This window comes from Pleurodeles waltl, chromosome 4_1 (genome assembly GCF_031143425.1).
Source record: "Pleurodeles waltl isolate 20211129_DDA chromosome 4_1, aPleWal1.hap1.20221129, whole genome shotgun sequence".
Classification (NCBI taxonomy): domain Eukaryota; kingdom Metazoa; phylum Chordata; class Amphibia; order Caudata; family Salamandridae; genus Pleurodeles; species Pleurodeles waltl.
In genome coordinates, this window is record NC_090442.1 from 252,465,903 (window position 1) to 252,492,306 (window position 26,404).

A 26,404-nucleotide genomic window follows, 5' to 3' on the forward strand; every position below is an offset into this window, starting at 1 on the left:
TCAACATAAAGAGGTTGCTCAAAGGTATAGAGTAGTAGTGCGGAGGAAAGGTGTGCGTAAGTGCAATGAAATCAGAGAATTGTGTAAGCAGAGCACAGTTTTTTTAAAACAGATTCAAACTACTTCAGACTGTCTGACAATTTTTCAAGGTAAATCACAGACCCTGCCTGAGCATCCTCACAAGGGATTTGTCACTAGGCTTTTGTGAACCCAGACAAGCTTTGGCCAGGGCAGGAAGGAAGAAAATTCCAGGCACATCTGGGGTGAAAATCTTTAGAACCTTCTCATACTTTGAAGCTGGCACCAGATATAAATAATGGACCCTGTGGAAGATTCAGAAGTCTGTGCTGCTCTGCAAGTACTGACACCCTGCTGCCTGAGTGAAGGGACTGGACCTGCATTTTGAATCCAGGACCATCAGAGTTACTGCAAGGGTTAGTCGGGTGGCCTCCTGATCAGAGCCTCAGGGACAGAAAAGGCTCCAACCATCTTGAACTTAGCACCCGAAATCCTCTTGCTAGGAGTCTTTCCCCTGAAGTGGTGCCACCCCAGTCCTGGATCCTTAGAAGCAGCCCTGAAGGTTCTCTGCAAGCCCAGCTGTGGTCTTGTGTACAGAACCGAAGTAGTGCGACACATCTTCACTTTGAAACCACCATTGCGTAACGCATTCTTGGTGCAGGACCTCGCATTGCAGCCCGCAGCCTCCTTGGAACCACCGCTGCTTAACACAGGCCTTCACATCACAAGTCCCTAATCAACAGCATCCCCAACGGCAATGCAGGAGTCTGCACTGCAGCTCCGCAGATTCAGTGGAACCACCAGTGCATGCTGCATCTTAAACACAGGACTCCATATCTCAAGACCCTCCACAGCAGCTTCCTCAATGACGATGAAGGAATCTGCATTGCAGCCTCCCAGCAGCTCCTCTGAACCACGGCTGTGCGGCATATCCTCAATGCAGGATCTCGCAACACTCAGCAAACCAGGATTGAAGGTACTTTGTTCAGCAGGCCTAACTTGGTGCATGTTTCTGGCCCGCTGTCCATCACGATCGGCCTGAACCTGTGACTTTGTCGTGGTCCAGCACAAACAGATAACCACAGTAGGAACTTTGTGATTCTAGCAACTATTTTTACTTAAACAATTTTTATTCCATATCTCCTGTTCTACAGATTTGGATTAATGTCGTATTGGTCTCAAATTATTAAACCTGTCAACCTTAGAGTGGTCTTCCCCAGATCCTTTTGCCTTCCCCCCTCCTATTTTTGCTGATCACATTTTGTTTGGCCTAAGGACTCTGCACTTTACCATTACTAACCAGTGCTAAAGTTCTTGTGCGTTCTCCTAAAAACATGGTAGAATCAGCGTACACTCACTTGGCCTATCTAATTTACTTGTAAGTCCCCAGAAAAGTGGTACCACATGTGTTCAGGGCCTGTAAATCAAATGCTAGTAGTGGGGCTGCAGCACTTACAGTGTCACCCCCTTAAGTAGCCCTTTAAGCATGTCTCGGGCCTGCCACTGTAGCCTGTGTGCGCAGTTTTAAATTGCCATTTTGTTCTGGTAAAATAAACCTTTAGTCAGGCCTAATTTTCCCTTTTTCTTACATATGAGTCACCTCCAGGGTAGGACTTAAACAGCCATAGGGCAGGGTGCAGTGTAGTTAAAAAGCTGAATGTGTAAATTTTAAGTTCTATATGTCCTAGTAGTGAAAAACTCCTGAATTTGCTTTTCACTACTAGAAAGCCTGCCTTTCCCTAGGGTAACATTGAGCTACCTTATTACATTTAATGAATTATAACTTTCAGTTGCAATCAGATAGACAGGTCGAGTTTTGTTGTCTAAAGTATTGTAATTGAAATCCCTTTTTAATGGTAAAGTCGGATTTTGAGTTAATACCACTTTTAGAAAGTCTGCATTTTCTTGTCCCAACCATTAGGAGCCTGCAGTCTGTTCCTGGGTCACCTGGAACTATGTGTAGCTGGCAGTTAGTCTTTTATTGCTCCCAGACGGTAAGACAAACTGAAGCTAGGTGTCAGCATGATGGGCTACTCTGACTTAATGAAGAGGAGGAGCTGTCACCTACCACCCTTGCATACCACAAAGGCTGTGCTTGAGCACTGTCAAAAAGGGCTTGTCACTATTCCTTGGTGTCTCCCCAGACAGGAGGGATATGCCTGACACCTCAGCAGAGTGGTAACCTTCAGAAATGTCTCCTGTTTCAAAGTGGGCACCAGGTATAAATATTGGCCCAATGACCCCAATGCTTCAATACACATATGGACCAGTGGAAGACTCGGAAGAAGGACTGCTGTGCTGCTTTGCTGCAAGAATGACTGCCACTCTGCTGCCCTGATGTTCTTCCCAGTTTGCCTCTCTGAGTGAAAGGGGGATTGAACCTGCATCTTGAACGTAGGACCACCATAGTGAATCCCAGGACTAGTTGGCTGGCCTCCTGATCAGCAGCGTCGGGGAGAGGACAGGTTTCCTCCAGCTTGAGTCCAGCACCTGGATTCTGGCAGCTGTGAGCCCTGCTCTCCCTAGTGGTGCCACCCCAGGCTTGGACCCTTGAAAGTAGGCCTGAGGGTGCTCTACCAGCCCGGCTGTGGTCCCTGTGGAACCATCGCATCATTTCCCAAAAAAACTCTGCATTGTTGCTGGTATGCGGTGCATCTTCGACACGGGTCTTGTGATTGCAAGCACCTCATCAATGGCATCTCTGATGTCAATGTAGGACTCCGTATCACAAGTCCTGCAGCTTCTTTGGAACCAGCAGTGCACGCTGCATCTTTGACACAGGCCTGCGCATGGCAAGTCCCCAGTTGACCCTCGATGCTTAACACAGGACTCAACATCGCAAGCCCTGAAGGTTCTTTGGAACCAGCCGGTGTGCATCGCATCTTCGACGTAGGACTTTGCCTCATAACCTTGCAGCTCTGAGGAACCATTTCTGTAAGACACATGCTTGACGGGGGACTCCACACTGCTTTGCAACCAGGATTTAAGGGACTCCTGTGCAGCGGGCCTAACAGGGTCACTGTAGGTGGCCCATGCCCAATCACAGTTGGCCTGAACTTTGTCCCAGTCTGGGGCAACCAGATAACCACAGTTGACGCTTTTTGAGGCTTTTTTCACTTAAATCTTTAAAATTGCAAATCTTCGGTTCTACTGATTTAATTTTTGTTGTTTTGGTCATATTATTATTTAGTACATTTTACTCTATTTTTCTAAATTGGAGTGGGATATTTAATGTGTTATGTTTAACTTTATTACTGTTCGAAGTGCTGAAAAACACTCTAAATAACTGCCTCTATCTTAAGCCTAACTGCTTTTGTGGCAAGCTACCAGATTATTTAGCACATGTTATTTTGGGGTTTTCTTGTGTTTTATCCTGACAAGAATTGTGGTTGCTGCTTGAGTAGAATTTCATCCCCCTCAACCAGAAACCCAATTTCTTAGAAGTATCTTGATGACACAAAATTGGTTTGCGTACACATCCATTTAAACTTATTAGATGCTCATTTAGCCTGATTGTCCCAGCAGAAACCTTTTTTCATGTTTTCCCTTTTAGAATGTGGGTAATGCCACACTAGTTTCACACTGGTCTTGACTTTGAAGCTATACTCTCTATTACCCACCTTGCAGGTAATGGTATCATGGAAGCTCTTTGTTGGACCTGGCCCTTTTTACAGGGTCATCCCCAAACCTTTTGCCTCCCTCCTCCTATTTCCTCTGACCCTTTTTGGTGGCTTTGGACTCTGAGCACCTTACCACTCCTGATCAGTGCTAAAGTGCATGTGCTTTCCCTTCTAAACTTGGTATGATTGGCTTACACCTAATTGGCACATTTAATTTACTGGTATGTCCCTTGTACAGTAGTATCCTTATACACAGGGACTGTAACTTAAATGCTACTAGTGGGCCTGCAGCGCAGCTTGAGCCACCCACAGAAGTTGCCTTTCAAACCTGTCTCAGGCCTGCTACCGCAGGGCCTGCTGCGCAGTTTACTGCCACAGGGACCTGTCATCTAAATTTACTTGCCAGGCCTATAACTTCCCTTTTACTATATGTAAGTCACCTCTACAGTAGGCCATAGCTAGCCCTATGGACAGGGTGTTGTGTATATAAAAGGTAGGGCATAAGTCTTTGTCTTTATGTACAACATGTCCTATAAGTGACAAACAGCCTATTTGGTTCCTCACTACTGTGAGTGCTGCCTCTCTCATAGGATTGTATTGGAAATGCCCTAACATGTCTAAGTGGTATTGTCTAATCTTTGAGGAATGGCTCAGGCATGTTTGGTATGGTTGGAATGGTAGTGAGAAATGCTGCTTACTGGTGTAGGTGGATTTTTTATTACCATTATAGACATGCCACTTTTAGAAAGTGAGCATTTCTCTGTGCTTATGACTCTGGTGTTTTGCAGCTTGACTCCAATCCACGTCTGGGGCAGAGTGACAGCTGGGCTTTGTGCATACTTTTCAGACAGCCTGTACACAGGGAGGATGGAGGTGTCACAAGAAGGCATCTGCATATTGAATGATCTTCCTGGGCTGGGAGAGGAGAGCCGGGGCACATCTGCATTTGAAAAGGCTGTGCCCTGACCTCACACAAAGGGCTTGTTTACCCCTGCTGATGTCTGGAGCCAGTAGTGGAGGAGAAAGAGACATCCCTAGAACTGGTTAGGGCTGGTTGGAACCCCTTCTCCCCCTTTTGTGGAGGCTGTGCAAAATGAGTATAAGTACAGGGGGCTGTCCCCCCACATTAAGGGTGCACTTTTGGACTTCGGAGCAAACCTCTGCCAGAGAGACTGCCTGACTGCACAGATGACCCATCTAGACTGCTCTTCTTCTGCTGGCCTGCTGCCTAGTGGTTATTGGGAGGCCTAAGGATTCTTGTGGATTACTTTTCTGCCTGTTGCCCTGATACTAGCCTTTCACCTGACTCTGGACTGCCAGGGATCTGTGGGGCAGCTACAGGTAACCACCACTGGAACTTCTTGATGGGTGTGCTGACCTGTCAGCACCCCCTCATCCCGCTAGTGTGCCCTCCGGTGCCTCCTGAGGAGCCAAGTGCGTGGGAAGCACTGCATCCTGCTCCTTAGCCCCTTTTACCCAAGGCTAGCATGAGAGGAGCGCTTTTCCCTTTCTTTTTTTTTTTATAATTGTGTGGAGAGCACTTTATTTGGTCATTTTCACACAGCGTGTGAGGAGCGCTGTTTTATCTCCATGGAGACCGGTGGTATTTGCTTGAGGCAAAGCTCCTCCACCTCTTGCACACCTTCAGGAACCGAGCGACAGCTGTGACCCCCTTTCCTGGCCACGAGAAAGAGAAAGTACGTCTGGGAGGACTCCCGCATTTGCTCGAGGCAAAGCGCCTCCAACTCTTTCATGTCCTCAGGAATCGGGTGGCAGCTGTGGCCCCCTTCCCTGGCCGTGAGAGAGAGCACGGCCGGGAGGGCTCCCTTATTTCCCAGAAAGGCCCACAAATTATACTCAGTGTCTTGAGCCTCCTGTGACAGAGCCACTGCGGAGGTCCTTGCCCGCGGGGAGGACCAGGTGAGGTCTCCCCGTCGGCGCAGGCAGCAGCCTGTTGGAGATCCTGGGTGGGGGGCCCAGGAAGGATTCCCCCCTCCGTTCTTTTCTATGTGTGCCCCATGTTGTTAGTGGCATACTTTCAGGAGAGCTGGGCCTATACGCTTGTGGTACTAGATATTTCTCTTTTACAACATGCAGCATATCTATGCTTTTGCAATAACGTCTCTTCTATGAGGTCTTTGTCCTGACAGGGGCCATATGGAAATGTTTCTTGCAAGCATTCATGATGATGATGGTTTTCTTCTATGTGCATTTTTGGTGCCTGACATGTGCCAAATGGGAATGTTTCATCTTTTGTACACACATGACGATGTCTTTGCTTTTCTGAGACTATGGTTATTCTGACATGAGCCTTTTTGGTGACGAGGATGACCTGACTACTGCTCATGTTGCAGAATCCCAGTAATCTATGTGTTTCCTTGACTACTGCTTATTTCTGCAGAGTACTAGTAATCTTTGTGATGTTCTGAGAACTGCTTGCAGGGTGTTATTGATATATGTTGTGTTTGGTCTAATGATGCTTTATGCAATACAGTTTATTTTTATATAACTTGTTATTGTGTTTCCTTTGTGGTGTATTTGTGTCAGGTGTGTTGTGCAAACGGTTTACACATGACCTATGGGATAAGCCTGACTGCTCGTGCCAAGCTTCCAAGGGGGTGAGCAGGGGTTATCTTGGGTGTGTAACCCACTCACCTTGGCTATAGTGATGGGTTCTGCCTGGCTTAGGTGCATATCCTAGCCATCCAGAAACCCAATTTCTAACATTCTTTATGAGAAAAACTATCTGCTGTGGTATGCCATATGCTCTCAGTAAACGCCATACGGTCAAAACTGCAAAGGTTTTCTCAAAATGAATGAAATAAGTGTATGGTTGTCTCTGCCACTCTATGCACTGTTCTGTGATGTTGTGTAGAGTAAGGGTTAGATCAACACACCCTCTACTTTTGTGGAACCCAGCCTGATCTTTTCCTAACTGCTTGTCCATGGTATCAGAATTGTGCTGTATATTCAATTGTGGCAGGGTTTTACGTGAGATGGACAGAAGGATGATTCCAAACCAGTTGTTACAGTTGGTTAATGCTCCCTTCTTTGGAATTTTAATGATGATGCCGTGGTTCCAGTCATTGGGTATTTTCTTCGCCTCCTAAATCAATGTAATATTGGTTGGATAATCTTGGCTGATGCTTCAGGATCTGCCTGCAACATTTCTGCAGTCAGGTTGTCTTGGCCAGGAGTTTTTCCATTCTTGAAAGACTGGATGGCACTGACGATTCTTCTTTCAGGGGTCAGGCATTGTTCATATCTAAGCCTGTCTCTGCTTCTTGGATCTCAGCTTTGCTTGTTGGTACTGGTCTGTTCAATACATCTTTGAAGTGCTCGGCCCAGAATGCTTCCTGCTTTTTCGTTTTTGAGAGTGGTCTGCCCTGCTTGTCCATGACAATGGTATTGTATGTTGGTTTACTACAGACTAATATCATGATCCTGAAGATACTGCCCTTCTCTTCTACTGGCTGCCTGCACTGCTTGGCTGACAAGGTTGTCTATGTATGATTGTCTACCGCTGCTGTTCTGTTGACTGCTCTGTTTGCTTCTATGTACTGTTGCTTGTATTTTTCCTGCAGCCTCTCAAGTTTGGCCTCCATGAGTTTATTTTTTGATGCTGTCCTGTCTTTAATAGCTTGTTGTGTGTCTTGTCTCATCTCATCCATTATTTCCTCTTCCTTGGCTTGGGCCCCAGGCATCTTTCACTTCTCTTCACATATATTGAAGATAACTGCTCACATTTCTCATTGACTGTGTCTGCAGCTGGCTCAATCTGATCTTCTGTGTCTGTATGCAGAAGTCCAATCTAGAGGCATTAGATGGACCTTACTCTCTCCACTGAAGGACCTAGACTATGAGAATGACCTAGCCTTGTTCTCTCAACCATATGCAGGGAAATACATCTTGCCTTAACAGCCGTGCACAGCATGTGGGACTGAAGATCAATGTAACAAAATCAGAAGTCATGTCGATCAAAATCTCAAGCCCTTCGCCAATCAAGGTGGATGGAGAGGACCTAGCCGTTACTGAAGAGTACTACGTAGGCAATACTATCAGATAAAATGGAGGAGCAGGCGCTGACATCAAAAGCATACTGAACAAGCTCAGGAATACTTTCAGGATACAAACCAATGTGTGGAGGTTATCTGCATACAGTACCAAAACCAAGCTGACGCATTACTAGGGCTTTTTTCTGTCTACACTCCTGTATGGATCAGAATGCTTGTGGATGACAAAAAGCCCCATCACCAAACTGTCAGCCTTCCACATAAGTAATCTAAAAAGAATCTTGTGCATTTTCTGGCCACAAACCATCTCTAATGAGGAACCGCTCTCCAGATGCAAGTCATAGAGCATAGACAACATGATGGTGAGAAGATGATGGAGATGGGTAGAACACACTATCAGAAGAGAACAAGAACTGATCACAAGAACTGCTCTCCACTTGAGCCAAGAAGGCAAATGAAAGAGAGGCATGCCTCGAGGTGAAATGTGGAAACAGAAATGACCTTGAACCACAGTTAGGGCAGCCGGCATAACAAGCAGTTTGTAATATCTAGTGGCGTAATGAAACCTGCGGCACCCCGCCCATTCCCCAGTCAGGAGCTCTCAGACCAGGGATCTGCCACCTGTGCACAGTGTACTGTGATGAGAGAGCCCCCCGGGGTGCCCCACGCACCACAGGGTCTGTGGGAACTATTTTACGCCAGTAGTAATATCACTAATTATCTTTGTAAAATTCTTAATAAGTTGGTGATAAAAAGTTCCAAACCAAAGAAAGCTTGGAGTCTCTTTAACTTCTAAATAGCTGAAACCTTCCTCAAATCCATGGAAATACCAGAAGCATGCAGTCTAAATCCAAGTTACCCATTCTTTTCCTTCTCAAATTTGTACTTCTTAAGTTTACAAGTCAAATAGTGATGCTGGAGTCTTGATAACACCAAATTGATATGGGTCTTAAAAACACCAGGATGTCATTCAGATAAAGCAGTACAAACTGATTAGAAGCATCAGAAAACACCGACCATATAAAGCACTAAAAAAGGTAAGGGCATTGCATATCCCAAATTACATTTTACAATATTCAAATGCAGTAGAGTGTGGTCGATTGGAGTGTCATGAAATGGAGTGTAGTGGAGTGTCATTGAGTTGAGTGTTGTAGAGTGACATAGAGTTATCAGAGTGTTCTAGAATATAGTGACATAGAGTAGAGTTCAGTGGAGTAGAGTATCATATAGTTCAGTGCTGTTGAGTGTTGTGTCGCGCAGTAGAGTGGTGGCGAGTCCTGTACAGTGTAGTGAACAGTGGAGTATCATTATTTGTGAGAACACTGCATAGTAGAATGGTGAGTTAAAGTTTGTGTTGTAAGGTTAGCAAGCTGAAAAGAGTGTGTAACAAAGTCCACTGCTTAGAATAATTTGAAGGTGGTGGATAAATTGTAAATGAAAGTTAAAACTATAACTTTAGAATTCTTTAAATTTGTGTAGTTTAAATTTGGTTTGTGTAGGGAAAATATGTTTTTCTAACTATAACTAAGCTCTAACTAAGCTTTAACCTTTTGAATTTTTCATAGAATTTCAAATTATTTTCAATTTTTATTAATGTGTTTGAAAGCACGGGTATAGTGTAGCAAGTGGAGAGTTGCTATGTAGCGTGTCACACAGTATAGCGGAGGAGGGTGTCATAAAATCTATTGTAATAGACTGGAGTATTGTAGATTGGAAGTGAGTGGAGTAGAGTATTGTACAGTGTAGTAAAGTGTTATATAGTGTAGTGGCTTGGTGTCTCATATAGTGGAGCCAAGTATTGTAGACGGGAGCAGCGAGATGTACAGTGGAATGGCGTATCAAAAAGTAGAGTAAGGTAGATTGTTATAGTGTGGAGTATGGTGTTTTAGAGTGGAGCAGGGTAAAGAAAAGAGGAGGTTTTGTCAAGTGGAGTGTCAAAGAGTACAGTGAAGGAGAATGTCATAGAGTGGAACGCTGCGCCATATAGTTGAGTGGCGTATCGTAGAGTGTAGTACAGTGGAGCAGAGTTGATGGGCATAGAGTAGAGTGTCACAGTAGCACCAAATGTAGTACAGTGTTATGGAGTGGAATTGCATACAGTGGAATAGAGTGGCGGACAGTAGAGTGATGTAGAGTGGAGTACCTTACAGTAAAGCACAGTGGGATAAAGTGTAGTAGAGTGGAGTATAGAGGAGTTAAGTACACTGGAGTGGGGTAGTGTATAGTGGAGTAAAGTGTCAGAGTGGAGTGGAGTAGCATGTCAATAGACCATGGTGGTATACAGTGCAGTGGCGTGACATATAGTCGAGTAAATCGGAGTACTGTGTTGTACATTAGAGTGTAGTGGGGTGTCATACAGTTTTGGAAAGTGATGTGGATTACAGTAGAGTGGCATACACCCTAGTTGATTTTTGTAGAGCCAAGTGGTGTACAATACAGTGTTGTAGAGTGTGGTATAGTAGATAGGCATATATGAGGTCATTATGAACATGGCAGGAAACCCGGCCGTGTTCTTGCTGACGGTATTTTCATAGACCGCCAGCCCCCCTGAGACCCCGCCGGCCGAATAAACATTCTGTTGGGCCAGTGGGCGGAAACAGTGTTTCTGCCCGCCGGCCCAGCACAATGCAGGGCCAGGACATTACCAACGGCTCCACATAGAGCCGTTGTCAGTTTCTCATTGCGGAGGGAGCAGCAGCAGCCATCGCACAGATCACTGCCTGTAAATCAGGCAGTGACATGCGTGACGGGGCACTGCACAGGGGCCCCGGAGCACCCCTTCCACCAGCCTTTCCTTGGCGGGGGAACCCACAAGGGAAAGGATGGTGGAAAAGGATTCTTTATCCACAGGGCAGCACTGCTTGCAGCGCTGCCCTGCTGGATAAAGTATTCTGCCATCCTCAGGCTGCCTGTCGGCGGTAGCCTGGCGGTGGTGGAAGGCTTCCTGTGGCGGTCCCCACAGCCTTCAATATTTGGAGGCTGAGACCGCCATGCCGGTGGCGGTCATTACCGCCGCCACCGGCATGGCAGTTTCGTCCGCCAAGTTCATTATAAGGGCCTTAGTGTTATGGCACTGAGTGGAGTGAAGTAGTGTAGTACTGGAATAGAATGGAGTACTGTGTCAGAGTAGAGTGAAGTAAAGTGGGATGCAGTGACATACAAGATAACGGGCAATTGTATTTCATGCAAAACGCAGAACCTGAGACAAATTCTGTAAAAATTGCACAAATTACATGAAAGAAAAGTTTACACATTTAGTACACATTCAGCCTAAATCTTCTTGTGGAAGTCACTGGATCTACAGTATTCCAGAGGATATCATAATTTAGATGCGGCTAGTAACTCTCATTGTCAGTCCTATTGCACTTAAGAGAGCTCATATTTACCTCCACCCCTGGGCATGGGCCAACAATGATGTCATGCAGAGGTTACGCTATTAGGTTGGATAAGGTACAGAGATCACAGGGTGGGACGTAATATTACAGGCAGTGGAATTGATTCAGACTTGCTGCCACTGTCACTCAGTGAGTTTACTATGGTCAGTGCCAGCAGACAGAAGTGCTGACCCCTACACCACAACACCCACCACGGTTGATGCCCACCTGATGCGTTCCCTGCTATCATCAGTGTTTTCTGAACACTCCCACTTCGTCATGGCCTGTGACATGCATTGTACCCTTAGCATGTCACACAAGTCATGTTTTGTTGTGTGGCACTTTGCTGGTTTACACTGTTTTGCATGTGATCGATTGACCATGTTCCCTGTGGACCCTGCCTGCTGTGTTTGTTATGTTATGCTATTAGAATTTGGGGAATGCAACTTATTGCCGGAGGGGTATCCAGGTGCTGGAGCAGTTGTGAAGGTCATCTGCTGAGTGTTAGTTGACGAGCCAGGTCTTCAGCTTTTTGTGGAATTCCAGAGGAGGAGGCCCTTATGTGTAGAGGGAGGTCGTTCCACATTTTGGGCACAAGATGGCAGAAGTCTAGGCTTCCTGTTCTGCTTTTGCAGATGTGGTGTGTTTGTGTGCGAGAGAGAGTGAGGCAGAGCATAGGTGTCTGATTGGCTGTGGAAGAGGAGATGGCAGTTGAGGTAGACTAGTCCAGTGATCTGCAGTGCTTTGTATGCATGTGTGAGGAGCTTGAGTGGCAGTGTTTGTGTATCGACAGCCAGTGGTGATCTCTGAAGTGAAGCGTGATGTGGGTGTACCATGGGAGGTCCAGGACGAATCTAGCAGCAGCATTCCAGATAGTCTGATGGTAGTGGAGGAGCTGGTTGCGGATTGGACATAGAGTGCATTGCTGTAGTCAAATCTGCTGGTGACCAGGGCTTGAGTGACGGTATGTGTGGTGCACCTGGGAATCCATCCGAATTTTGTTTTGAGGATGCATAGTATGTGGAGGCAAGGTTATGTGTGTGGTTAGAGGGTGTTGTTGTCCTAGGGAAAGTTCTTGTTCCTGAAAATCAGCACTTCTTTCTCATCTGTGTTGAGTTTCAGGCAGCTGGATCTCATCCACTCTGCTACATGGATCATGCATTTGGTGAAGTTGGATCTGGCAGTAGGGACTTGTCTGACACAGAGAGGATGAGCTGGTTGTTATCGGTGTAGGATATGATGGAGGTGCTGTGAGATCTGATGACATCAGTGAGTGGTGTCATGTATATTTCAAACAGGGTCGGGCTGATGGGTAATCCTTGAGGGACTCCGCAGATCAGGTCATTTCAATATGAAAGGGGTAAGCCTTACTCGCTGTTTTATTCCTTGAGTGGAAGGAGCCTCTCAATTTGAGGGCTAGGCCTTGGGTGCCTGTAGCATGTAATCTTTTGATTTTCCTTCTATTTCTTTATTGAGTTTCCAATATAAGAGTGTTACAGCAGTATTGCAATCTCGTTACAAGGAACATTTACATTTATTTGGAAAATGCTCTTTATCCTAGTATTTGATATGATGGGCTTTGCATATCCTTCACTGCTGTATCAAAAGACAGCTCGTCTCAGTAGTACTAAACAATTTTCCTTTGTCCCCATGGCTGTCATATATAGAGAATGAAGTGGACAATCCAACATATTCTTTTAACAAGAGCATGACAGTTTGAGAAGGTGCAGAAATGTCATGTTTCTCTTGATTGGCACTCCGTGTTTCCTGTGCCCTGGCTTCCGGCATTGCACAGAAGCCAGGGCACAGAAATTACAGCATAACACATAACGGTCCCTGGGGGATAGGGTACCCATCATCATTCACGTGCACATGCACACCTCGCCCTTTCCCTTTTTGTCTGAGTGTTGCAGGACAAGAAGCCAGCTACCACCCCCTGCAATAGCACTTCAATTGTTTTTCTGCACAGACCCCTTAATTCTTCAGTCCGCAGAAAAGGCCCCTTCTGTTGCAGCCCATGTTCCTTCCTCCAGCCGCCATCTACTGTGAGCCGGGCGATGTGGTGATTTTCAGTGGCTTGCTATGTCTCTACATGCTATTTCCAGAGCCAGGTCTAGGAGTCTATCACCAACGTGTGTCTCTGGCTGCCTTTTGTACAAACTAAGTAGGCAAAACTCTGCTGTACAAAGTTGCTGACAACTGTGGGTACACTCCAGGTCTGTCATCACCTGCGTCCAAAAGCGCTCTTGAACTGTGCAACCCCATACCATATGTGAAACCCCACATCCGCTAGAGGTCATATTAATGCCCTAGAACATGATGTTCAGTCTATGTGGTGTAAGGTATGTTCAATGCAGATAGTTAAATTGGGTAAATGTGGTGTTAGATATGTACAATGCAGATAGTTGAATTGGGTAAATTTGGACCTTCAGTTGCAGATTAACTTATATGAGTGCTCTAAAGTTTGGTTGCATTCCTTCCCCGCGAAAGCCCTACCAATCAGGGTCTCTCATTTATCCCTCAGGGCTGGTAACTCATTCAACCCCAGGGTGACTGCCATCTTATACGTAATAGAAAATGAGTACACTGTCCCGAAATGATGAACTCAATACCAAGGGAATAAGAGGTCACCCAAAGCAATTGTTTGTTAGGAGCAGGAGCCCTCACCCACCACTAGGTGTCATGCTTCATTATCGGCACTGCGATGCTTGATGGGCCCCACAAGAGGACTCTTTGCCAGAGATCTTTTGCTGAAAGAGTGCCAGAAAAAGTACCAGAGGTATAAAGTGTTCCCAGGATTGTGATGGGTGACAGCCTGGAAGGCGTAGGAGTGAAATTGACTGTAGGTGCCAATGCTGTACCTTTACTCTAAGTGGGTGGAACCTATGTCAAAGTTAAAAACAAAGGATGGGAATTGATAGATATGATGATCTGATATTCCCTAAGTAAAGGTATGTATGTAAGATCCCTACACTGCAGGGATATAATAGTTAACTGTGTGCAGGAATACCTGCGCTACATTGATGTGATTCACATGTTTCATGCCCTAACCCACTGAGGATCTAAATGGCATTTCATCAGGACCTAAAACTGTAATAACGTAGTCCTCACTAAGAGTAAGGGTACTCTCAAAGTAGTATGTGTCTACAACCCATTGTACTAATATAGACATATTTATCATCTAATGTGGGTAACTCTCCTAGATTCAGGCATGGTCCTCTTGGGATATCATTAATGCTACAACTTCTAAATATATGTATGTAGAGGCGGCGGTCTATTGATCTACCCATCATCCACAAACACGTCTAATATCTCACCGCCCCCTCTTCTATTACTTGCACCTTACACAGACTGGAGGTGGCGTCCCCTGCCAAAGGTCAGCAAAGTCTGCAGTAACTTGCTGTTCACAGCATACTTACTGTCCAGGTCTGAAGAACCTGAAGATTAAGCAGGATATTGATATCTCTGACTTATGGTGTTCAGATGCGTACTAACCGTATTGCATCTGTGGTGCCCTATGGCATGAATTGCTGATGATAAGTTTTGAAATATGTCTTGGCAGCTCATGTAACTGTGGTGTATGTTGTTAAAGCTTAATAAAAATATTTTTTTAAACGTCTGCAGTAACTCATGAACAAGAGAACACAGTACAACCACCATACTGCTGAAACCAATGCACCATATGTCAGAAATCGGAGCGCCTGAGAAGCCACTGACTGTCTCCAGATCTTCCAGAGTTCTAAAGGAGCTGTTGGAGTAACAGTCCCCGTGAATCTTCACACTAGCTGCTGTCCACCCCTCCAATCTTTGGCTGTAAAGCATCCTTCCTTGGCCTCCAGGAACCCTACCAGTGGTATCGCCAGTGCCTTGATTGGATACAATCCCACTGGTCGGCAAGCCCCCCTCCAGCACCTACGCTATATTGGCAGAAGCTGGGGCCCAGTGCTTGGGGCCAATTTGACTCACAGTAGCATTTCCTGCAAACTCCCTTCATTGTGGGGTGATCTAAAATCTCCCAGCTCAGCCATATTAAGCCCCGCCATGCAGGGGGCAACCCACTGCAGCTGAGCAGCAAAGTAGTAGAGTGTAAAGTCCAGAACCTCTAGCTCCCACCCTAGTAGTCGGCCTCTGGACCATAAGCAGGGACACCCGGTTATGCCATCCGATCCATATCAGCTCCCGGAGCAAGCCATCAATGGCTTGGAACCATGCCTGTGGTACCCAAATGGATAGATTTGTAAAGTAATAAAGGACTTTAACAGCATGACCATTTTTGTCAGTGCCACCCAAGCTACGATGGGAAACTTCAGTGTCCTCCAGAATGTTACAGTATCTCAGAGCCTGTACTGCTCTTCCAAGTTTGCCCTCTTGGATATCATTATTTCTGTGATAGCTCTGCACCACCAAATATTTGAGAGCTCTTGGTTCCCACTAGAGTCAATATTTAACACCACCTCTGGGGACTCCATCAATCTAGGGGACACAAGGAAAGCGCACAGTGTCCTCCAATTTGTTTGAACCCCAGAGACAGAGCCGAACACTTCCAAAAGTATTGCACCCTATGGAATATCCATATCAGTGTCTCTCAAGAAGAGGATCATATCGTCCACATGAAGCAAAACTACATGTTCCCTGTCGTGCAGGGGGATCTGCTGCCCCGGCCCCCCACACGCTTCAAGCACTCAAATGGTTCAACTGCATGTGTGAACAGCGTGGGGAAGAAGCGAACACCTGCTGTGTACCACGGTGCACCCTAAAGGAGTGTGAAATACACATGCCAGTGTGAACTTGTGCTGGTGTGTAGGTCAGCCTATTAAGCACATATCTCTCCCAGAGACATCCGAGTCACAACTGCCTGGTGGTAGTTCCACTACAACGGGTCAAATGCCTTGCTTATGTCAACCAAGAACATCAATGCCGCTGGGAATTGTTTGCCATCAGCCTTATCTAATATGCTGTAAAGTTGCCTAATGTTGTGACGTGTTGCAGTTTGGTATAAATCCATTTTGGTCCTCGTGCACTAGGGGCACCAGATGACACTGGAGTCTGGTTGCCAGAACCCTACTAAGGATTTTATAGTCCAGGTTGATCATCAATAAGGGGCAATATGCTATTACATCCAGGGCATTCACACAGGTTTAGGGATAGAGACTATGAGAGCCTTCCTGGTTGTCTTCGGACGGCGCCCACAATCCAAAAGCCTAATATACATCTCAGCCAGCCACAGGGCCAAGTGCACAGAGTACGTCTGATAGAATTTGGCTGGAGGCGTCTGTCCCAGAGTCTTTCCACCAGGCTGGTCGTTCATGGCGGCTTTAATTTCTGGTTCCGTGATGGTGGTACCCAGCGCCTCTTGCCCTCAGACAATAGCTGTGGAAGAGTCACCAACTCTAAAAAGTACTCAAGCATCTCCCCTGTCATAAGAGCATCAGCTCTGTACAGTTCATGATAATGTGTGGTGCACATAGCATGTATATCTATTTGGGAGTGCACCCATTCTTATGGTGAGATATTCAGTTGTGTAATGGTCCTCCCCCTCTCTCCTGTTGGTGTGAGCCATGCTAGTAGCTGCCCCGCTGCATATGCTCTATTAAGATACTCTATCCTTTTTAGGGAGCTAAGCCTGCTCTGCACCTCTGAGTACCTCTGGTGCTCCTCTCTCAGGGTCCGTAGAGTCTCAGGGTGGTGCACTTTCTCATTTTCAATGGACGGAATCTTCCCCTTCCACTGAGTCATCTGTGCATGCTTTGAGTGGTCCACCCCCACTGACTGCCCATGGAGTTGCCCCTGTAAAAATACAATGTTATTATAGATTTGTAAAGCACTAAGTGATAACCTAGAACGGAAACTGAAAGACCTACTCTGCAAACAGCGAGGCTTCAGATGTTTTCTAAAACAAAGGTGATTGAAGTTTTTCTTAAATATAGAGGTAATTTGTTCCATAGTACCAGAGCTATCACTTGGAAAGAGCTACCTCTCTTCCTAACCAGATTAATACGGGATGCCACTGCCAGATGCAAATCTGTTGAACGTAAAGACCTAGTATTATTGTAGGGCTGAAGCAGAGGTGCCAAACGTGATGTACCCTGCTTATTCATGATCCGGTGATCTATGCACAGAGGCTTGAAGTAAATGCGTATCTCTATCTGCAATCAGTGCAGTTTACCAAGTAGATTAAAAACTAGACAAAAAGTTTGGCAGGTGAAAAAAAAAAAAAACTCTAGCTGCTGCCTTCTGATCAATTGAAAGCCTGCTTTTCACACACCTGGTGGCACCCAGATACATGATGTCATAGTAGTTAAAGCACAAAATAATGAATGGCTGGATAACCATCCACTGTTCTGAACTTGGTAGAGCCCAATGATGGCTCTGAGGCTTCTAATGGTGCCAAAACAGGCAGTAGACCAAGCATTGAAGTTTTGCTCAAATGATAGACTGTTGTCAAACCAAATGCTCAGAATTTTTACAGCTGATTTGGGCTTGGGCAGGGGGCCGTAGGACACTATGCCACCAGTAGTCTCTCCATTCATGCGCTGCCTAACAAAAGAATCTCAGCTTCTTTGGTGTTTAGCTTCAAGCAGTTAGACTTCATCCATTCAGAAACAGCAATCAAAAAGTCTGGAAATTAACACCACCCTCAGTAGACCCCACTGACAGTGAGACAGTTGTCGTCAGCACAAGATACCAGGGAAATCCCAAAGGATTTCACCACGTCAGCCAGCAGCTCTACATAGATGTTAAAGAGGGTGGAGCCTAGGGCAGAGCCCTGGAGAACGTTGTGATCTTTTAGTAGATGAAAAAAGTTGGTATATCACCTGAAATAAACGATCTCTTAAAAACGAGGCAAGCCATACCCATACCTTCCCCTGAACTCCAAATTCTTGTAGTCACCATAAGAGCACCTCATGAGACAGAATGTCACAGGAAGCTCTTAGATCTACAAGAATAAGTGCTATACAACCACCTTTATTTGTGGATTAACACCGAACATAAACCTGTTTTGTGAGGGATCTAACAGCTGGTGCTTCTCTGAGCGATCCACCAGCAAAGAGTTAGCATGTTCTCCACTACCTTAGCCAGAAAAAGTAAGAGTAAGATGAGTTGAAAAGTTTCAGAAAGGGATGGATCTAGCGAAGGACTTTTAAAAAGAGGAATAACTCTAGCATTTTTCCAGACAGTGGCCACCACCGCTAGATTTACAAATGTAGGAATATGAATCTGTTGTATTTTAAGCATCAATTCCACTTTGCTAGGGCCACCAGGGGAGCCAGACCTAACTTTACACATGATGGATTTAAAGTAGATTGCATCCAGCAATTCAAACTTTGCCAGCCCATTCACTGTGCAATGTTATATCAGTGGTTGGGAAGGGTCACCTGAAAAATGTGCATAAATATCATTGACTTTAAAAAAAAAAAAACAATTGCCCGGAAGCCTGTCACGTTTCTCATCGGATGCCTCTTCTCAATGCAAGTGTGCGGTAGCTTAAGCAAGCAATATACTATAGCATACATTTCTCTTGAGGGATTACTATTTTCCAATTTTATCCCTATTGAAATCAGCGCAGGCCTTTTTAACCATTTTGTGACTTTAATGGCCCTCATATAGTTGCCTTAAAAGAATACCATGGGCTTGTGTGGCCTCTTGTGTAGGCAAAATAATCCACACTTACCTCAGTTAGAGGGTCTTTGAAGGTGGCCTCACTCAAATAGTTAGGGTTGAGCCACCAGGTGGGTATGGGCAACAGGTGCCTTCCTCACTACAGTCCATCCTTCAGGGGATTGTGGTACGACAGCGTGCATCCCAAGTATTCAGTTCGCTCAACCTGGAGCTCCAGTTGTGCTGCGCATAATACAGTGCCTAATTACACATGCAGGTCATGCACAAGGGACAAAAAGGAGTATAACCTCCTACCCAAGTTGTGATCCGTCCACACATACCTGAGGGCCCAGTTGTCTTGCCATGCATGAATATTTTGGGCAAGCCTCGCCACTGGTGAGTCTGTAATGGGACCTGTCTAGTACCATATCACTCCACAGTAACATCGTATTTTCAAATGACATGAGAGGACTCTGGAAAGTTCTGTGAAATATTGCACATGGCCATCATCAAGAGCACATATGCTGCCCACCAATTGCTGGCGCCCATTAAGCCTCCCACCAAGATCACATAGTGTCCCTACCTGTCAGTGTATGTCTGTTCAATATCTAGGGGGATTCCTGGCCTGATCCAGACCTATGCTCCTCGGGAAAAAGCAGAATACCCAGTCACTAAAACCAGACCTCTCCATTTTCTCTGCAGCCAAAGGATCGCAGGCCCCCTCGAGTGAGTTTCATGGAGGAGGGCCACATCAATTTTCCTACATTTCAGGAAAGAATGGAATGTCTATTGTTTGTTTGCAGAGTTCATACCGGAACATTCCATGTGAGAAATTAATATTGCATCAACTTCTCAGTCATGGTTGAATCAAGTGTTGTAGTCCTGTCTGCCTCAGGGGCCCTCCTCTTTGGAAGTCAATAGTGCAGCCATTCGCACCCACTGAGCTAAAACAGAAAAACACTCTCCATCTCCTCCCTTAAGGTCAGACGAGCAAACATAGGTGTGAATAGCAAACCCCCAATACCATTCTACAGTTAGAAGGTTTCCAGCGTGGGGAGGTCGTCATTGTGTCTGTTATAGAGGCTGCACCATCGTCGACTACGCTATATAAATGGTGTATATGAACAGTTGCATCAGGAGCCAGACCACTCTGTGGGGCATGGGTAAATTCCCCCCACAGTGTCTCATCGAGTGGCAACAGAGGACAGTTTGCCAGGAAGTCCCCCTGTTGAGGATTCCCCAATGCATGCTTTTGTTCAGATGTCAGGAGCAGCCCACACAAAAGAGGCATCTCCTCATTAGAGGTCATCTGCAGACCTGAGAGTGATGTAGGGGCCCTCACTGAGTACCTCCAGCGCAGCATCCAATTGTACATGGTCGGATGAAGCCATAGTGTTTGTATCATCCATGGATCTCCTCAGGGACATCCCCAGGAGGAGGCTGTGTCAAGCGCTACCGCTCTCTCCTTCTTGACTTGTTAGTGGTTTGGATGTATATATTCCCAGTAACCTCACAGTGTTGCTGGCAATAGCATTTCAGTTGCAGTGTGCTCCCTCCCTACATTTAATCCAGCTTTGTAGGATTCCAGCCAGTCTCATTTGTAGGAATATGGGGCATATGTACTAAAGCTTTTCCCCATAGACACAGAATGGGTAAAATCCTTTGATACATCTGGCCCCTGGTTCCAGACTAAGGAGAATCCATCAAAAACGGAAGTCTTGAATAAAAACTCAATAGTAAAGCAGAGTCTGCCTTTTTGGCCCATGTGCCGCCGCCTCCCTCTTTCTCCAGCTAATTCTGTGCATAATCTGGGTATCTACATAGATTCATGTCCATGTTTTTGCCCAATTAAACTTTTACAAAAAAATCTTCCCTACATTGTGCCAGAATACCACACTCCTATAATTACTACCATAGTTTAGTCACATATAATGCCATTTACATTGGATCACCAGAGGAACTCTTTGAAAATCCCAGTTGGTACAAAATGTCACTGTTCATCTACTAACTGGTTCCAGATGTAGGGTCCATATCACTCCCACCTTAAGGATGCTCCATTAGCTACCACACAAGAAAATAGTTTTATTTAGAGTTCTGGTTGTGATACATAGAATCAGCCATAATTCTTCATCCCTGTTTCTGCCTTCAAAACTCAACCTTCATATCCCACAGCACTTCGCACTGCAGTAAATCTGCAAAAAAAAACAGCTTCATTTGGAGACAAAGGCCCTCATTAAGAGTCTGGCAGGTGGAAAAAGCCGCCCACCAAACTCCCACGGTCAGGTCACCACCAGTGCGATGACCTTCCTGTGTCCCCTATTAAGAGTTTCCTGCTGGGCCAAAGTGTTCTCGATGGTAGCAGCCTAAAAATTGAACAACCTCCCATGCTACATTCATTGGCTTCACTCTTTTTTTAGGAAAAATTTGAAAACATTCCTTTTTAACCAATAAATCAGCTTTTTCGCTTTTTTAATTTAGTTGTGTTGTCTTCTACATCACCATGAATCCACAACATCCATGTGCTTTACGAACACCAATAGCAAAATTACAAAAAGAAGTGAACATTTAAGGGGGTGTTTGGGGTATGACAGTTCCACCCACGCCCATTAAATGTATACTTAACTTGAGAGTTGGGTCTGGGGGCCCCGAGTTGGGATTTTTGCCTTTCAACCCTCGGTTGACTAAAATGTTGTTGTGCTTTTTTAAAAGGAACTTCAACAGAAGCCCACCTAATGCAAATAAGCATTGAACAAGTTCCCCATGAGAATAGTGTATCCCAACCTTGGTCAACCCTCCACCCTTTGGCATAATGTGTTTTTTAGTTGGTTACATTTGTGATTCACATCCACCGAATTTCACTGACTAAGCCACGCCCCTGAAATATATCATCTGGAGAGTGATGAATCTGTACGAGTTGCTGGATCTCGTAGGGATGTGTACTAACTCTAAAAGATGTTTGTTCAATCCCTACAGGTAGTGAGAGTTAATGTTACATGAATGTTAAATCATTCCATATGAATCAGTCAGTTTGTGTTAGGATCTGATAAGGTGGCCTATGCTGGATGGATTCATAGTTGGTAAAAATGAATGAATCGTGGAAGAGTCTGAGTTTTGAGTCATGTTTGCGCATGTATACTTTCACGGGCATAGTACAAGCATTAGTTCATTGACCCTTCCAGGCACTCTGTGCATGAAGAAATGCACAGGTAACATGTACTTGTAATTATAGACATTCCATGCAAATCAAAAGAGGCCTTGATTTAACGTAATTTTCTCTAAACGTTCGAGGCCTTAATTTAACTTAATTTTCTCTAAAAGTATTTAATCATTTTTTAATACTTTATAGTGCACTATGGTCCAAATGAATTCTATGTGCATTTCACATTTGACGAAAGGTGACACCAAGAGGATTTTTACGATTTTACTTTTTATGTGTTCTATGGGGGAGGCCGTGGTGACAAAAAAAGAGGTGAAGTATGACTTCTAGACATATGAAATTCTTAACCTATGGCAACCAGTTTACACATGCAAGTGACATTCCCTGGATAAGGAACACAATCTGGCGATGAATACTAGTCTCCTTAAAGTTCCATGGAAATTTCAGGGGTAACACCAAGATGTTGTAATAAGATTAGTGAAATCGGTAGAGGTTGATGGGTTGCGGTAATTTGGGTAGTACCCCTGGATTTAAGATTCTTGGCCCAAAAATACAGAATATCTGGTGGTAACTATGAAACTGAATACTTCTTGATAGTGGTGCCCATCATGTGTTTTCATGATGTAAAGTGTATTTGCACAAATACCTACACTGCACCTTCAGAAAATTATTATAGTACTTTTAGCCCACAACAAGGTGTATGGAATCACAATTGGAAATGATGTTTCTGGGCGAATTGGAAATGACGAAGAATACTTCGGTACTCTTCCTTTTTTATCCTGCTTGTGATTTCCACTTTTAAGTAGGTCAACCAAAGATTGTGCTTGTGTGAGGGTTAAGTTTAATGGCCTTTGAACTCTCCAATTGCTTCCTTTTTCACTTTACACACATGGGCTTGTGTCACATTCCTGCCGCACTACTTATATGCTTGCCTCCAGGCCCTTAGGACCATATTTACAAGCGACTTGTGCTGCTGGTGCATCACTTTTTTTGATGCACCGATGGTGCAGGCCCATATCTACAAGGCCACACAAAGCCACTTTGCGTGGCTTTACATGGCCTTGTAGATATAGAGTAAGGCAACGCAGGGCAAGTCGCAAAACATGCTTTTAAAATTTTGTTATATAATATTTATGTATGTTTACATCTATGATTATTGAGTAACTGAAGGTCGCCGTTTCACATTAAAATACCATTCACTTAACTTCTACAGTTTTACTAAAAGCTGGTGAATCTTTGTACATGGCATTGTTTCTTTCCAGTTTATGAGTCAGGTCTGTTTCCATATCTCTTTTTTTATCTCTCCATCTCTCAATTTAAACAGCCCCAGATGCCTGTAATTGAGAAATGATGAGAAAGCATGTTTGCAGACTTGCCTGAAGTCTATTCCAGTAAATACAAACAGTTGGCTTCCAGTATAATGCCATTTAACAAGTACTTTGTGGGCCAGGCATAAGATAAAACCTAATCTAAGAAAGTAGCACTCATTAAGGTCACTTTTCTTTCTTTTACATTAAATCATTTTTATGTGCAATGTGGTCAAGGGTATTTGTTGCCGTTCACCTACTTTTAAGTCTGGCTTTTGAGGCAACTTTAGATTCATCGCCAGGCTATTGTTTGCTGGAAAAAAAATCATACATAAATATATACATATTCTACACAGTAGGGGTTTTGGATAACAACCTTCATTCACTGGTTGGAAAAAATGTTATTCGCATTTAACTATTGCCCACTACCACGTACGTATGAGGCAATGGGTCAGTCTACTTCAGCCATTTGCTCCTTCACTTTGTGAGATAATTATCTTTGAGCACAGTCAGCACACTCCCCCTAACGAATAGGTACCTTATTCATCTTATTTTAAACAGGGGCCTTTAAATTTGTCTCTTTCTCAGTGTTTTCTGTCATTATTTAGCTTTTTCTATCTCACTCAACTGCCCCAACAGTAAATATACAAATATAGATAGATAGGTATACTGAAAAAATCAAAGTTTAAAGTGATGTTATCGTTAGGAATTGTAATAATATCTTACTTTACACTTTTAAAAAAATCTTAGAAATTCACTGAAAAAAACAAAGGTGAATGGAACATTATATTTGGGTGATGATGTCAGTTAAAACATAAAGTTAAACTTACAAAACCACTGAAGTCTCTAGTTATAGTTCTGTCAATTAGCTATACCTCATGCCCTAAAATAGCTATAACTTGAGCCTTCATCGTACACTGTTGCTTTCAAAGATGTCAATTCAGATGTCATTAAGGATGTCATCAACGCAGTCAATGAACATGTCATGAATGATGTAACTTGTACGGGCCAAGCAGTGCATGGTGAGGGTATGAATTACACTTACTTTAGGGCAACTATTTGTCTTTCCCTAGAATAATACCCTTCAGTGCTTACTACAGGTTCCAGGTTGCTGGAAATAGCCTCTTGAAGAAGAGCTTTGTGGCCCGAAATGCACTGGTGAGGAGTACAGAAGAAAAATGATTATGAGGACTATATCATCGAGTGATTAACATTGGGTTGTCGATAATTTCAAACATGTTTGGTTGAAGAGATTTTGACACATAGTGAATGGAAGTGGAATATGAAGAACATGGGGCATATTTACAATCTTTTGACATAGGGCAGTGCCGCAAGTCTTCTTGCTGCGCTGCCCTGCCTCAAAAGAAAAGGTCCGGAATGTGCTGTATCTACAAGATACGGCTGGTGCACAACGGGCTTCCATGCGCCAACACAGGCACCCTTGCACCATGGTGCAAGGGTGTCTGTGTTCCGGGGTTGCTTCTTTTTGTGGAGAAAGGGACACCTTCCTGCACAAAAACAATCACAAGAGGCATATTCCTCTTTCTATGTGTGCTGCAGAGTGCAGCACACATAGACAAAGGAAAAATCAAGGAGTAATAAAGGTATTTCACCTTGTTACGCCTACCCGGGAGAGGATGCGTTTTTTATGTATTCCCAGGTTTACAAATCCTTTTAAATCTGGGAATGCATCAAAATCAATGGGTGTTGCATGGGAACACCCACTGCAACAGCCATGGAATGCCTCTTTGATGCAGAGTAAGGCAACGCAGCAACTTGCACTGCGTTGCCTTACTCTATATCTACAAGGCCATGTAAAGCCATGCAAAGTGGCTTTGTGTGGCCTTATAGATATGGGCCTGCACCATCGGTGTATCAAAAACGTGATGCATCAGTGGCCTAAGTCGCTTGCAAATATAGCCCTAAGGACCTGGAGGCAAGCATAAAAGTAGTGTGGCAGGAAGGTGACACAAGCCCATGTGTTTAAAGTGAAAAATGAAGCAATTGGAGAGTTCAAAGGCCATTATACCTAACCCTCACACGAGCACAATCTTTGGTTAACCTACTTAAAAGTGGAAATCACAAGCGGGATAAAAAAGGAAGAGTACCAAAGTATTCATCGTAATTCCCAATCGCCCAGAAACATAATTTCCAATTGTGGTTACATACACCGTGTTGTGGGCTTAAAGTACTATAATAATTTTTGAAAGGTGTAGTGTAGGTATTTTCGCAAATACACTTTACATCATGAAAGCACATGCTGGGCACCACTATCAAGAAGTATCAGTTTCATAGTTACCACCAGATATTCTGTATTTTTGAGCCAAGAATCTTAAATCAGGGGTACTACCCCAATTGCTGCAACCCACCATCCTCTGCTGGTTTCACTAATCTTATTACAACCTCTTAGTATTACCCTTGAAATTTCCATGGAACTTTAAGGAGACTAGTATTCCCTGCCAGCCTGTGTTCCTTTAAAAATGGAAGTGGCAGACAAGGTTTTCTGTGTTCCGTGGCCGGAAGGGACGAGATGATGCAAGACTAAAGGTTTCTCAGAAGTAGAAGGAGTTTCATTTAGCATGCCCTGCAACCCCCAACTCCATCTTCCCGCCCAGAATGAGTTAAGTTCTACTAGAGGCAGAGCATGCAAAGAAAATTAAGTGTTGCAACACATTTAATTGATTTAAAATACATCTTCTCTATCTAACCTTCAAATACCCTTTTCAGAGAGAAAAAGGAAATGCTAGGGTGATAATCTTTAGTGTAGTTTCCAGTAACCACATTTGGATCTCATTATCCTAAGCTTGGAGACCAGATATACTTGTCAAACTAGTTACATTTTACAAGGACAATTAAGAGTTTAAAATAATTTCATTGGAGAATGCCTTTCTGTTGGAAATGGCCCTTTCCGCAGGGTCATCCCCACACGTTTTGCCTTTTCCCTCCATTTATTTACTGAATTCGTTTTTTGTTGGCCTCAGGACTCTGGGCATTTTACCACTGCTTTCCAGTGCTAAAGTGCATGTGCTGATTGCTTAAAACTTGGTAACACTGGCTTATCCGCAATTGGCATATTTAATTTACTTATAAGTACCCAGTAAAGTGCACTACCTGTGCCCAGAGCCTGTAAATTAAATGCTACTAGTAGGCCTGCAGCACTGATTGTGCAAGCTGCCCTTCAACATGTCTGCCATTGTAGAACCTGTGTTTGCAGTACTAGACTACCATGTTGATCTGGAAAGTTAACCCTCTTCCTAGGCCCAAATCTTCTTTTTTAATACATAAAAGTCACCCCTAATGTAGGCCCTAGACAGCC